Source organism: Hirundo rustica, chromosome Z, assembly GCF_015227805.2.
Source record: "Hirundo rustica isolate bHirRus1 chromosome Z, bHirRus1.pri.v3, whole genome shotgun sequence".
Taxonomy (NCBI): Eukaryota; Metazoa; Chordata; class Aves; order Passeriformes; family Hirundinidae; genus Hirundo; species Hirundo rustica.
Window position 1 is genome coordinate 50,851,155 of NC_053488.1, and position 16,055 is coordinate 50,867,209.

The 16,055-nt window shown below is 37.2% G+C and overlaps 1 protein-coding gene across 16 annotated transcripts in view; it reads right to left on the bottom strand.

Annotated features, from left to right (window-relative positions):
• Nucleotides 1-16,055, bottom strand: part of PAM (peptidylglycine alpha-amidating monooxygenase) — a 133,243-nt gene that overhangs the window by 105,202 nt on the left and 11,986 nt on the right. For 2 of the 16 annotated variants that reach the window (XM_040089263.1, XM_040089259.2), the window contains exon 1: nt 5,688-5,812. The exons of 11 other annotated variants lie outside the window; for them this stretch is intronic. The gene's annotated coding sequence lies outside the window, so the exon portion shown is untranslated. Of the gene's footprint in view, nt 1-5,687; nt 5,813-14,801; nt 14,948-15,728; nt 15,850-16,055 lie in introns of those variants that run through there. 3 more of the 16 variants (XM_040089266.2, XM_058423968.1, XM_040089268.1) reach the window with 3 other exon arrangements.

Here is a 16,055-nt window from a genome sequence, read left to right on the forward strand (position 1 = left end):
CACAATTTTTATATATCATTAGAGACTAATTCAAGTGCTTCCATGGAATTCTATTCCTAGTGCTTCCATGATATAAGGCAGTAGCTAATTCACTACAGAGCGGGAACCAAAGCACAAGTTCATGGGAGGCCTCTAGGAATCACATCAAGAGCCAAAATCAAGCCCACCCATACCAAAGCACTGCTTGCAACAAATCATCACACCAACTCTTGCAAAGTCATGCTATCCCCAATAAAGCTCACCAGAGAAAGTACAATTAAATGGGACACTTCAAAAACCTTACCCTGGAGCTGACTGTCAGGTGCAGTATTTCCCAGTTACAATATCTCATTTTAGTTACAAACAAATAGAAATACAATACTTACCACTTGTCATTTTTACAAGGTAACTTCTATTAATGGTTGAACTACTGTACCAACAAGTAAGATAAACATACACTTTCATACTTACTTCTAATTCAAAGAGAATATATTTATAAAGCCTCATTAGCTCTCAAGAACAGAATTGCTTTGTGATTTCTTTTTTTTTTAACCTGATAAATTGGGAAAAAAATTGCATTAAACCAAACTCAAGTTTTTCCTAAACAAAAGAAATTTCCAAGTATCACCTTATCTTCTTAGGATGAAAGAAACATCTGTTTTCCTTTGAGATCACCAGATGACCCTCACACAAAAGAAGAAACTGAATCAATCAGCCTTTCATCTCCCCAGCAAAGTCATTGTTCCTTAACAGTCAGTTTAGAAAAGAAAACAGCTACTATTTTTAGCAGTAGCTAAAATTCCTGCCTGATTCATACTCAGGCAACTGATTAGTTCTTCCATGATTATTTTGTGAATTCATCTACAGGATGGGGGAAGCCCCTAAGAAAAAACACTCCACACTAGTCTGGTCATTCACTGAACCATATCCAAAAAGTCTACAGCAGTGATTACTTGAGGTGGCAGTCAAACTAAAATCAAAGAATTGTTAGCCAGAGAACTCCTGAGGCATTCCCATTTCCAGGTAGGTTTCTTCAAAAAGGAAAGGGAGGGATGGCATACTACTAAGCGGAGTACTTCATAGTGGTTCAGATTTAATCTAGATTTTCTAGGAAAACCTCAAGGAAATTTACACTGTGACATTCTTCTGGGTGGACTGTACAGACTTCTTTAAACACCAGAATGTGGCAACACTGCAGTTCTACAGTACTTTTCTAAAGAACTTGCTCCTTTCTTCCCTTTAAATACACATATGACTTCTCCAAAGGGATTTCTCTAAGAAAGCAGTACGGAATAAACTGCAACCTTCAAATTATGTTAATTTTTAGTTAAAGAAAAAGCAAGCAAACAAACAAACAGGAGAAAAATACCCTAGAAATAGTACAGTAGTTGTAACAGTTCTGTTTTCTCGTAGCAGTCTGACGTTTCTTCACAAATGATGGATCCACTGTGATTCTCATGCACTAAAGCTTCTTTCAGGTGTATTGTAAGGACAAATTTTGGTTAGAGACACCTTACATATCATCAAGTAACAAGATTCACCAGCCTAGTTCTACCACTCAGCTCTAAAACAAGACAAACACTTCTAGACTGTCTCAGCAAGTAATGGAAGTAATAGACTGAAACCCTGCAGGAAGATCCAAGACTTTCATTCCTGTAGAAATCCAGATGGACTGGCTTAGTTCTAGACTTAAAGTTCCCGTTTGATTCCCACCCTTTCCCACCATAAAGAGCTTACAGATCTACATCCAGAAAAGTGAAAATAAGTTTCACGCCTAGTGTGAAGTGCAGCTTTCACTGAAGTAGACATAAGTTGCTTTCAGCCAAGATTGCAGCAGCACCTCCAACAGAAATAATTTATTTCAGTATTACTTCTAGTGCATATAAAACAATATAAAAATAGCACTGTTAAAAAACTCAAAATCAACAAAACAAACCCTCGCCTTTAGCCTGGCGTAACATATGTTAACTCAGGAACAACACTACTTCATTGGATCATAAACTTATGCCTCTTCTGGATGCACAACACTGCTTCTATTCTTAAGTTAATTACTCAAAAGATTGAAAATAAGAAGACGAAAAAATCATGTAGCTTCAAAATTTTGACTTTTATTAAGGGGAAAACTCAACATACCATAAAAAAACCCTAAAACTTGGGAGTATGGAACAAGGGGATTGAAAAACACAATAGAACCTATACATGTTTGCATGTAAAAATGAAGAAGCTCAAAATTAAATTCTAAGAAAAAAGTATCAGCGAAGACCCATTTCCCCCACATGTAGAACACACTGAACACTGTCAAGGGATTCTCCTGGTTTTTAAAAAATTCTCCAGAATTAGGTGTTGTACATAAATATGGCAGAGACAAACAAGCCAATTCAGACTAATGCAAAATCTAGAGAATGCTAAAATATTTTTTTAGCATGCTATTATTTTTGTTGTGAATTTACCTTCATAGTTTTTTCCTCTTAAAGATCATCTAAGCCACCTGTCACTACAAAATGATCATATTCACAGGCTATGACAATATTCTCATCACCAGAAGGCAATATTTTTAGAACAAGAGAATATAATTTTGGAAATCAACATGCCAGTTACCAGTCAGTATGTAATGGAAGTATTTATAAAAGCCTTGAAGTTCAGAAATCTCATTCAGGAGAACAGAGAATGTCAGTTCTATCTTTCTATCTATCTATCTATCTATCTATCTATCTATCTATCTATCTATCCATCCTGCCTGGTTTATTATTATTATTAATATAGATTTTATATTAATACAGATATTATATTAATGTAGATTCAAACAAACAAGCACATGGTTCTAGACAAAAGAAAAACACTTAGGAAAAAAAACAGTTACAAAAAATTATGGAGATTGCTCTTCATTTTCATACAGCGACAGAGGGGAAACTGTATCTCAGTATCTCAGGGGCACAGCTGAAGCGTGATTTCTGCAAAAATGGAGTGGGGGGAAGACACAGCTGTAGTATAGTTGCTTATGGATTTTTCTACATTTTAAACACTCCTGATTAAATTATCCAATCTTACAGAAATACATGAATGCTTATCTACTAGTAATTACATTTTGTCAGAACAAAAATATTAGGTATTTTTCTGTAAGCAAATTCTAGCAAGATTAGGGGACATTTTTTCTCCTATTGACTGAAATACCAAGCAAACCACAGAGCCTTCATCAACCCATTCCATATGCATGTGGATAAATAATGTCAGAAGAGATAGGATGCAATTGAGAAAACTATTGATTCTGAAAGACTGTGCATTACCCCTATTATAATTAACTTCTGGGCAAAGAAAAGATATGCACGAAAGATACAACTATGCAGAACTGCTTAAAGCTTTGTGTTGGAAGAAAATCTGGCCAGATCACGCAGACCGAGAAAGGCAAGGTGGTCTCAGCTCCCACATCCAACCAGATGAAGTTAAGCATATATCTCCACCATGCACACAAAACATATATATAAGTGTACACATGACCAGCTATGGGGCAAGAGGTAGAGGGAAGGGCATCCTAATTTAAAACCAGCACATTCCTAGTGTCAGGTCTTGAACCCAATTTTCTTCTTCAAACAAGGTCAGAAATTTATCTAGGATTTCTCTCTGAATAGTAACTTCCCTAAATAGTAGGGAAAATATTCAGAAACTGATCAAAAAATCTCATGTGCCAAACAGCTATTTTTTCTCACAGTTGTATTCAAACAGGGAGGTTTTATACTTCATAAAACCCACCACAATTTTAGAAGACAGCTAAACTTATGGCTATGTTGATACAGCAGAATATGCTCAGAGCTAATGCTCTGCAGGGCAGTTAAACCACTCTTATCTACTGTGACAGACTTTGTCAGTCCACAGATTCCAGTGGAATACGTTCATCTTGCCAGTTGGTAGAAAAGCTCTTTGCTTTGTTACTGGGTTTATATTGCATCAACCCACTAAACAAACTCACCCCATTACTGCTATAGGGAGAGAAGAGCACCAGCAGAGCAAAACTACTCTTTTCAGCATTGAATTAACTTAACATCCTCAAAAATTGTTAGCAATACCTTAGATTATGTTCTAATTTGTTCTCTTGTTAGATAATATAAACTGAAAGAATTCCCAATTTACTATGTTCAAGTCTTTTTTTTTTCCCCTTCAAGAACTATCTCTCCATTTTCATAATTTTGAAACTCACTCTAATTCTGTGGTATCCTTCTATAGATCAGTATTACAGTATTATTTGAAAAAAGCGTGGTTTTTTTTCTTTAAAGTAGTCCTCAGTCCTCTGTAATCTTGGTTGTTTTTTGCTCAGAATGGAGGAAACATAGCAATGATTAATGACACCACTGTAATGGAAGATTGCAAGACTGGACCCAAACATGCACCCCTATAAATGACCTAACAGGATTTTAGTAGAAAAACAAACCTTGTTTCTGTAATGAACTGTTTGAATGTGAAATCTGAACACAGAGTCAAAAGACTTGGTGTGAGGAAAAACAAATCAAACGCATTAATAAACATGAAAAAGAAGCTCCCAACTCCAAACTACTACTATGTCATTAGACAGACTAATTAAACACATGTATTACATACTGGCTGGTTGTATCTAAGATGCCAAAATAAAAACCAACCAACCAAAAAAAATTGAACAAAAAACCAACCAAACAAAAAAGAATTAACAAAACCCCCCTAGTCTAACCTAAGCTAAAACAGAAAAGATGCACAATTCCTAAAGCCATAAAGGAAGACACTGTGAACAATTAAAAGTTGCATTAAAAACACAGACATGTTTTATTTTTTAAGTGTGAAATATCAAAGTTAATAGGTATCATAATCAGAAGGGGAGTTGATTTCTTCAGTTTATCTAAAATATTATTCTTTTCTATATTAATATCCAAATTAATATCTAGGCAGTCAAGAGAGAGAAAAAAGAGCACATATATCTTTATACTAGAAAGTAAAAAATCCTCAGCCCACAAGGAATCAAAGAAACTCAAAAGGCACAGTGTTGTCACTAGACCGTCTTTCCTATTCTTCTAGTGCACCACATTTATTGCAACTGATAGTATTAAAAACTGTCACACTGTCACATGAGTCAGTGCATACTAAGATTTTTGCTTAAGAAATGTCGACAGAGGACCCCTTTCCCCAAAACAGACTTAAGTGTCTAAATAAGCCAAGGAAAGTTATGATCAAATAACAGGAAACAGGTACAGGCTAAGAAAAGTTATTTGCATACTGTATATGCATGGGGAGGGGAGAAAGACATGTACATTGATGGACTTGTACAATAGATACCACCTTAATGTATTATTTCCTGAACATCAAAGCCCTTTTAAAATATGAGATGGGAGCTAATTGCTGAGGTTTTGTTTTAATAGTATTTTTTTTAAAAGTGAACATTCTTCTCTTAGGTAGTACTCCCATTACACAATTTGGATGATCTTCTTCTGATTAAAAATAAAGCTCTGCAAATTTTAATTGCTAAAAATGTCTAAGTACTTAATAAGTCAGGGTTTTTTTACTTCGGGGATTTTCACTTTACCTTTTATTTTTGATACTTATGAAAATTACCTAGACTTTGTCATTACACTTAAATTACACTAACCTATGCAATTGGTTCATCTAAAACATACTTTTTGCATTTAGTGAAAAAAAGCAACACTGAAACTTTAGTGTGAGGACATCAATATGAAGCAGAAGTCACTTACCTTCCAGTCTCATGAATTACTAAAATAACACCGGATAACAGAATGTATGGAGATGTGAAAAATGGCGTTTTTCACAGAGAGATGCTTATGATCTTTATTGAGGGCTGAATAATCTTCACGTAGATGCTAAGAACAGCCCCTGCCTGCATACTGACATCATCAGTAAAGACTCTGAGGCAAAGGATACTATGGTAACCATGCAACGTGCTGAGAGAGAAGCCTTTAATTGCTTTAACAACTTCCTGAGGCTTGTGCTACTAGGTTTCCATTTGCTCAGAAAGAAATGAACGTCGTCAGAGAGGCAGTGAGTGCCCGACTGCGCAGAAAAAAATCTTGCACTGAATCCCGATTCTATTAATTGTGATGTGACCTTTCAAATGACAAGTGTCATAGCTTGAATCCATTATTGAAATCTTCCGACATCTGCAAGATCTGTCAGGAGTCACAGGTCAAGAAGCAATTTTATAAGCATTTCCGTTTTTCTCTATTTGCATGCATTTGCACCATCACATTAAGTATTACCTTCTTCAAGTCACAGCAGAGTTTTAAGTGTAGAATGTTCTTCAGCACCAGAGGGTAAAACAGTGTTCACAACAAAACCTAAAGTGCAGCTAATACTAAAGCTCAGGTGTAATATCAACTGACATGCTGAGAAACATAACATTTACCCTGGTATCCTGTCTCTTTCTAACTCAATCACTATTAGTCATTAGATTCCTTAAGGACAAAACTCCAGGAAATACTACCAGCAGTGACATAATATGGCCCAAAGATAGATGAATAAGATGATTTGAGCTGTTATCCAGAAAACTGGACTACTGTATCTTTGTTTTGCACATGAATAGCCCAGCATATATTTACTTGTTTTCTCAAAACTGAAGAATAACCACATGACTAACAATTCAATCAGAATTTCAGAGTTAGTTGGGATTCTCCCAGTTTGGAATATCTAGAAGGGCCACCATAAACAGATTTTTTGATCAATGTCATTGCTTCAATTCTAACATTAATCAAACCCCCGTGAAGAAGTTATGCTTTCCACAGTTAGGTTGAAAGTTCTGATCATCAAATGTGTAGGTTAAGAACACTACTGGGCCAACCACTTTCACAACTAGATGTCATTTGGTCTAGCAAACCAAATCTTGCACTTACTTCTAAAAAGCACATTTCATGGCCCCCTTTCAAGCACAAGTGCAAATTCTCTCAGATACTTCACACATATGCTGCTTTTCATAGGAATTTTTCTGCACAAACCCATGGTTTCAAAACCATTGATCTAAGGAGTGTAGTGTATTGCCCTCTGCCTCAGTATCTTTATGGATACAATGCTATATTCTTTAGGGAAAAGGCAAAGAGAGAACAGAAGTAAAAAATAGCTGTAGACTTGCCTTTATCACAAAGTTACAACTCAGTTAAGTTCCCGCTATCTGTGGCAATGCAGAAAGCCATAACAATGTTGATCCTCTGTTGAGACCAGTATTGCGTCTCCAATGTACACTAAGAACATACACCCATGCATAAATACAGAGAAAAACAGCAGCTGAAAACTGTAGCTCAACAAAAGCAGAAGACTGTACCCTTTCTGTTCCCTCCAACTCCACCTTTAGAGACTGAAGTTACAAGCAAGTTAGCTCCTGTTAGGAAGCCCAAAAGTCAAAAGAACCACAGCAGTATGAACAGTGAAACTTCTAAATCCAAGGTATATGAGATGTAAAGGTGCTTACCACTTCAAATTAATCTCCAAGTTGATAGGAAGAAGGAAGAAGAAAGAAAGAAAAAGAAAAAAGAAAAAAACGAAAGAGAAAGAGAAACAAAACAACACCCCCCCCCCTCAAACCCACTTCAGCCTGAAGCTGAATATAAAAGCCTGTTCCAAAATTGAAGCACTAAACTTCTGACTATTGAGTGGAAAACATAGTTACAAAGGATGAAAATGCAAACACACACAATTTTAAATTGCTAGATGACACACTGAGTCTTTAAATTGACATTTTTCCAAAATACATTTTCCATAATCTCTGTCCTGTTTTGGGAAAGGGAGGATCGGACAGTAGTTGCAGATCCAGTAAATTACATCCAACCTCTCAAGAGGATGTAGTAATAAATAAATCCAATACCTCAGTTGTTTTGATTTAGTAGCTAAATGACTGTCAGTTTTTTCCAACTGGAATCTCAGTTAGAAATATTTCTCTGGGCCAATTCCACAACTTCCTGTTCATTTCTAATTAACTCACTTGACTGCTTTAAAAACTAAATAAAAGAAAAGCTTCATTGTCCAGTCCTTGAACAGTAACTTAATTTAGTATGGAATGCTAATACTGTCAGGGTCTGTATATACAACATCCCTCTTGCAACTGCTGCAGAAAACCAAGCAATTTAGGCTAGATATCAAGCAGGGAGATGGGTATTGGAGGCTGATTAAACACACAGATGACAGTTTTTCATTCTTCTTAGTATTTGTTTGATCTGAATAAAATCTGGTTTCAAGAGGGCAAAAAAAAATCACAATAAGCAGTCATTTTATTTTTGCATGTCTGTAAACAGGCATAAACTTAGGATGTCAGCACAGAATAGGACTGCAATAACCATGCAATGGCATGTAGAAGAACCATCTTGACATCATTTTTGAGGCCACAGGTAATGGTTTCCTCTTAAGCCTAAACTTCTAGGACTATTATACAAACGCTTCACAATCATTCAAGATTCTCATTTCTATGGCAATAGAAAGAATCAAAGAGTAGCTCAAACAATCACAACACCATATTCTGAAGTCCTGCTTTTATTAAGAGAGATTTCAATCTATTTCCTGGCACTCTTCCACTAATCTCTCCCTCTACCCAAGAAGGTAATCTGAGGGCTGAAGCATCTCTCCTCTGAAGCCAGGCTGAGAGTTCAGTATGAGCTGTTCAGTTTGGAGCAAGGAAGGCTACAGGGAGACCTTACAGCATCTTCTAGTACCTAAAAGGGGTTTACAAAAAAAGTTGGAAAGGGATTTTTTAGAAGGACATGTACTGTTAATACAAGGGGAAATGGCTTTGAACTAAAACAGAGTACGTTTAGATAACATATAATAATGTTTAGATAAGATATGAGGGTGGTGAGGCACTGGCATAGGTTGTCCAGAGACAGTGTGGAAGCCCAATCCCTGGGAGTGTTCCAGGCTAGGTTGGAAGAAGTTCTGAGTTCTGAGCAACCTGTCCATTGCACAGGAGTTCGAACAAGATGAACCATAAGGTCCTTCTGACCCAAAGCATTAAACAATCCTATGAGTTTCTATAAAATCTCCCCTCCATATTGAAATCTGGGCATATGCCCTTTAAGGCAGTAACTGTCTACCTGCTAAAGAAATAGGTATAGAATAAGCTGTAAGAGGTACCAGCTTACACAGGAATGAACATTCAACTCACGGTTAAAATATTCCTGAAAATAATAATAATTAAATAATTGGATTCTTATTTGTCAAAACAGGAAATACTAAATTCGTATAACACATAAAAACCCATACTATTAGAATGATGGAATGTAAGGGATAACAAATACCAAGGTTCATTAGAAAATATTTTTAATTAGGAGATTCATTGTGTATTCATATATGTACACCTGCAATAAAACGACACAAATTTCTCTAATTTTCTATAGTGACATGTTGCCAAAACAGAGCTACAGTTCTTATCACAATCAATATCAATGGTGAAAAGGAGGCAAAGTACCCTCCAGCAGTAACTCCTTACTCTAAAGCACTGGTTCCTGAACTTGGTCATAACATGGAGCAAACACACATACACAAATAAATCAGAACTGTGCAAAAATATACAGAAATTGTATACAGGTAAGTATTTTAATTAATTCATGTGGTTCTACTATCAAGTGTCTGTAAATCTGGCTCTTACTTAGCACCAGCCCAGCTTCAAACACTTGGACTGGGCAGTCTTAGAAGGCTTTTACAGAAATAGTGTTAATAGCAGAATGCTGCCACAACTTCCTTTCTACTGACATTATTTATTCCTGCACATATCTTGACAATAAACATGTTTCCTGATATTGCCATGCTGGAGGAGGGGACGACTGTGCACAAACTTCTGGAGCAACTACCACTGTCATCAATCTCTTAAAGGAAAGGCTGGGAGGGAGAAGCAAAGCAGCAGCACAACTGTTGTTCTCAACAGACCACCTTGTTTGTCTCAGCCACACAAACCTTTTCCCCTTTAAGGCCTGGAACACAGCTTATTTTTCTAAGTCTATGCATACCTTTAATTAGCTCTCTTAAAAGAACATTTCCTGCCTGGGCAATTGTGCTTTATGTAAAACAGAATGATAAACTACAAAAATGAACACCAGAAAGAGACAGGACTTTACTTCTAAAATAGATACAGTGTAAAATATTAACAAATTGTACCTAGGCACTTGTATTGATATGTTCACATTTGGAAAAAATCTAATTGCTCTATAGGTCTTTTCTACACTTCAAGTACAGCTCTGGAAATCAAGGTCTACAAGTAACACTGAACCCCAATACCCATATGCAGTAGGTCCTTGTGACAAGGATTCCTGAAACACACAAGCAGGACTTTTTGTAAAAAACAGGACTTCTTATAACATTGATACATTTCTTTAAAAGGACTCTCAGCACACACAAGAGGCATTTTTAAGGGCAAATATAAGATTTCCTCTTAAATTTGCAGGGGTAGAACAGTACACATCACCATCTGAGAGCAAAAGATGAGGCACCTGCCAAGACTGCTGTCTTTACTGTTCAAACTTAATTTCGTTCACATGTCTGTATTTCAAGCAAATAATTCAAAGTAAATCCCAACTTTGCATAATCTAAAAATTTTAGTCAGGTTTTGCCCAACTGTTCCTCACAGAGGCACTGAAAAAGAAACAGATATTAACCTTTTTCCACCACCTTAACTTTCTGCATGCTCAATGACCAAATGCCATCTCCAGCTCTGCCAATGGAATGGTTAACAGAGCTTTTTATAAAAATCTGACAGGAAATTTTCTTGCTCTGCCCTAAAATAGGATTGGCCCTCAGTCAACTAAAAGCCACCAATTCTTTACTGCTCTGCTGATTTGAGGGCTGACTAAAAGTACACCAAAAGTCAGCTAAATGCTTCAGACAACCAAATACCCATACTTCAAAATTCCCCATTCCACGCCACTGTGCTGCAGTAAGTTAAACGCTTTCATTCCAAGGAGTATGCTCAGTTTACACTGCTTACAAATCTCAGATATCTCAGCGACACAGCCATACCTAACTAATTCTGGAATGAGAAATTTATCCGAAGAAGGGCTTTTTCACAATCACTTCATTTTCAGATGCCTAGCTTTTTTTTAATAACAAAATGAGTTATGAAAATACCTCATCCTGCTTATGGCACAAGAGTAAATTACTTCCCATTAATGTTCCCAACCTCAAACTCTACCACTGTAAGATGAAGTTTGGGACAGTGGCCTTTTGTGAGTTACCTTTCCAGACAAGCAACCCCTAAATGAAAAGAAAATGAGAGAAGCTGACATCTGGCTACAGTCTCTCTCCTGTAACCACAAAATGTCTGACAGAGGGGCAGGCAAAAAAAAGATTAGAATATTGGACCTAGTTTTTATTCTGGAGTGATTTTCAGTTTCACAACTAGCACATCTCCATGCTAACAGCCCTACTCTAGCCTCTACAGAGAAATATAAAAGGTCATTTTTGATCATGGAATCCTTAATATTTAATTAGAACAAGTGAATGCCTTGCAGAACAACTGGTAGGCAAGCTGATCAAGGCAAGACACATTTACTAATTTAGCTCAGCTGAGACAGACTTCACAGCAAGATGAGCAACTTACACTCCTGGTTATATTTGATTCTGGTCCTATAGGTGAGCAAATACAGTTTATGGTGGAAGCTTTGTTTTTATTTGAAGATGACTCAAAATAGCCAAATTTATTACAAGACAACAGACATGCTTGATTTAGTAAATTAAAACAAAGGATTTGTACCATGGATAGTGAAATGAAAGTTATGTTAATGATCTCTGCAATCAAGAGCAATACATAAAGCTGTAAGTATTTTCTCAAATTAAGTTTCACATACAAAAGAGAAGGCAGAGATATAAAAAACAGGACCAATGCCACTGCATCATGCTTTTGTTACTGTTTTCTTTGCCCAATGTATAATAAAATTATGTAGGTATAATTTACCTGTCACTAGATGTCTTGAAGTGGAAGAGATGTAAATGCAAACACAATGAGAAAATGCTAACTAATTCCACGTAACTTGTCCTGTAGGACTATACACACATAGGAGACACAGAATTATTAATATTATCTTAAACATCAAGGGGTGTGATGTAGCAACCAAAAAAGTCCCACTGATGATTTTCAAAGTTATCTAAGCAACAGCATTGGCTTCAGAGCACTTTGTTGCTATTGTTACACTAAGCTCAGGTTTTATCCCACTTTATATAAGAGCTCTAAGACCAGTGCTGTTCACACTGGTAATGTGTTTTTTTCCAAGTTTCATTTTATGCAATTTAAGTATAAGAGATGGCAATAAAGGAAGTACTTCAATGAAAATTGACTTCCCTAAATAGAAGACAGATACTATTCCACGCCCGTTAGATCCATTTCCTACATAGTCACAGTTCTGGATCTAGAGCAAGACCATTTGAAAAACAAATCAAACCAAGAAGTGTGAGGGGGACAATTCTTTATACCTACTTAGCTTTATTATATATTAGTTATAAAGATTAGTTACAATTTATTTATATTGAGACATTTAAGGGGAAGTAAAAAAAAAATAATGTTTTAGTCCTGTTCCAGAAGCTTATGGCTGCAAAACGGAATAAAACATTTACATAATGAATCCAGTGAGAATACTAGCAAGCCTTCTACCACTTCATTATGCAAGAAGTAAAAGAACTGGTGCTGGAAGCTAATTCTAAGCAGCAAGAACAGAGACAAACCTTAGTAAAACCCACTTGGAGAAAACCCAAGAAGCAATCATTTCCATAGAGCAAAGATCCTCTCCCATGACCAAGCAGTGCTGTAAGACTAAGCAGAGTTTTGAAGAAACTATGCCAGATCAAAGCAAGTTTTCCAAAACAAGTTGTTTCATGCTTACAATTAATTTCTGATCCAGCAGCTACTGCAAGGAATAGTCACAAGGAATCAACTGAACAGACAACTTCTTGCTACATTATCTAACTATGAAATAAATTTTTCAGCAGGCAAAAAGAAGGCAAAGAAATACAACAGTATCAAAATTAATAATTACTACAGTGCACACACAAACCCCACATGGCTATCACAACAGAAGTATATCCAAAATGTTGGTAAGACTTTTGTAGGCAGCCAAAAAAACATTACCAATTCTCTAACACATTGCTAACTTTGATGTCTATCAAAAAATAAAAGAGACTAAGTATGTAATTTTGTTTCCAGGCTGATTAGACTCAAAAGCCAAGTAAGACAAGCGTAAGGACTGAAGTTATTACCAATTCACTAGACACACCCACAATTTCCACTGATCTGTGTCATGATAGAAACTAAAGTACACAAATTGATCTAGTAATATGGATAATGTACGACTGAATTATCTACCTGCATCATCCTCAGGAATACAAGGCCAAGTATCAGGCACAGAATGCTGTTAAGACGATCAACCTCCGAATCTTAGATTCTTTTGAAGACCACATAAAAACAGTAATGGATATCTAAGAGCAGGTATGAATAATTTTTTCTTCCTTTGCCACAAACAAAGCAGAAGATTTGGTAACTATTTATTTTGTTCAACTCAATTTCCTTTGAAGGTGAAACAGATCACACCATACAAAGGCAGTTTAAAAGAAGCAATGTGTACTTGGTATCCTATGGAAAGATAAAAGCAGATATCAAACTTCTCCGTACAGGTCACTCCTGCAAAAGTATCTGCCAGTGTGCCCCGTGCCGACCTGCGCTGCAGACAGATTGCTATCACCAAAGATACATCCCTACTTTTCTTGTCAGAGGAAGATACCTTGTAAACATTCTTGTGGCTGTATCCTCTGCAACAGAAAAGTTACACAAAAGGAAACGTTTTAAGTTTTACTCCACTCTGGAATCCCAAAATACAAAATCGACAGGAAACCACCATTTATTTATGAAAAAATATAAACAAAGAAAAGATAAAAATATACAAATGCACAAAAATAAATCAGGACAGTGGACAGACTGAGTATACCTACTGCTTTCCTATTCAGTGGGAAAAGAGCATTCTGGGTACACCAGAACCATTCCCCACGCCAATTCGATAGCTCACATACTAGATCTGGTTCTTTCCCATGAAGGTGAAATGGAAAAAGAAAGTTATATTGTGTTGGCAGTACCCACAGTACACTGCAGCACTCACATCTGCCGGTGGGTGATGGTTCTGATGGTTATAGGCCTGAGGTCACTGTATTTCCCATAGGGTCCCATCCCTATACCTAATATAGAAACTACTTACAATCAATCACTTGGAGACAGGGAAAGGGAGAAGGTAGAAACTTGTACTTCCTTGCTATTACCACTGGGTTCCTACTTGTCTTTTCTAGCAAAAATGCAGGTAGCTTAACTACATGAATGCATTACTGGGTATGAATTGATGGCAGGAAAAGCTTTCAAGATAACAGAGAGGCAAATATGCTTCTGGGGCTCCTGCTATCAGCTGTGAGAAAAGTTGTTACAGAGCCTGCTGATTTGGAAACTTCCTCAAAACAGATTGCATTAAAATAGTACAGGCTAGCCAGAGGCTACCAAAAGATCATCCAGATCATTACAGCTGTCAGAGGCTGGAGTCATTCAGATAGCCTGCTCCCCACTTCAGCAGCCCCATCTAAACAGTGAGGACACCTGACTGCTCCCAGAGAATGACAGCTGGTTACTGACTGCTAAACAAGGTTGCCCCACACAGAGGCGAAGTGCCCAAGTGCTCTGAGCCAGTGAGCTGTATCCAAAGTTGTGGCATGGGACGCAGTGAAGGCTTTCTTTGGAATTCCACCTGCTAATGAGCAAGAGCAGCAATCCACACACTCATGTCAGGTTCAGTAATACACCCCCACAGTACAGCAATACACCGCTGAGGTATCTGCACAGACCCAGAACTTACCACGGGATGGTAGCCCGATACTTGGAAGACCTCAACAGTTCCCCACACAGTAGATCACTCTGTTAGAGGGATGATGTTATCGACATCACTGAACAAGAAGTGGGAGAAGCACTGGGCAATGTCACTGAGGCAATGTAAAATCATGGCTGGGAAATGAACCACAAGAAAATTCAGAGAAGTGCTGTAGGAGTAAAATTTGGAAGAATAACTTGGCAAGCACTTTACAGAATGTTGCCCAAATCAGTTGAACAAATCATACTTCATACAGCAAAAAAGCGAAGTAGGAACACAGAAAATTCTTGGTCTATGATGGTTTCAGAGGCAATTTATACCGTATTTGGCCCAGATATGAAAATCATTATGTAATATAATAAGGGGGGGGGGGGGGAGGTCAAGTGGAAATGTTACATTTCTAAGCTTACATCTCTCAGCGAAAACAAAGTAAGTGCCTTATAGGAGAAAACAGGACAAATTGTCTTAGGCAACAACAGTATGCCTCTGCTTTGGGCACAGCAGTTCCCACCATATAAGCAATTAATCCAAAAGGAGAATGGGTATTTCACTGATTGGACATGAAGAAATCTGAAAGAAAAACTGCAGTTGAAAGCAACGTCCTTTGAAATGGCTGAGTAAACCTTCCTAATCTATCAAGGAAAGGGAGGAGCAAGCAATATGTTAAATTAATGGCTGTATCTACAGCGCTGGAAGAACAATCAGGTTCAGAAGTCTTTTTTCTTAGTCTTGGGAAGTATACAAAGGTTTCACACTGTGGTCTAGGAAACGACAAGCAAATGACTGGATAATACACAGCAAACCTCACAAGGGTTTAGTATATAAAAGCATTGCTTACTTAGCCATGAGAGATGCAGCCTGTACTGCAAATCATGGTGAGCTACTGCAGGAACACAAGGCTGATCAGTTACTTACCATATGTATTTCTGCAATAACCACTAGTGAGGATGTGTTAGTTGAGTGAACTCTCCTAAAAATCCAAGTCATTGAGGGGTATTTGCCATCTACAAATGGGGACAAAATAAGAGGTAATCCTTGCTCCATTCAGAGAGACCATTCAAAATGTCTTTTAAGAAGACCTGCAAATAACAGAAGCAAGAAAAATTGCTGCAACAGCCCTAGGGAAAGATAGAGCACTGTGTCCCAGGCCACATCTGACAGGTGTTACACTGGCCACTTCCAAAAGGCCAGGGTTTGGAATAAACACTGGTGCTGACAGATACGTGTACAAGCACCTGACTG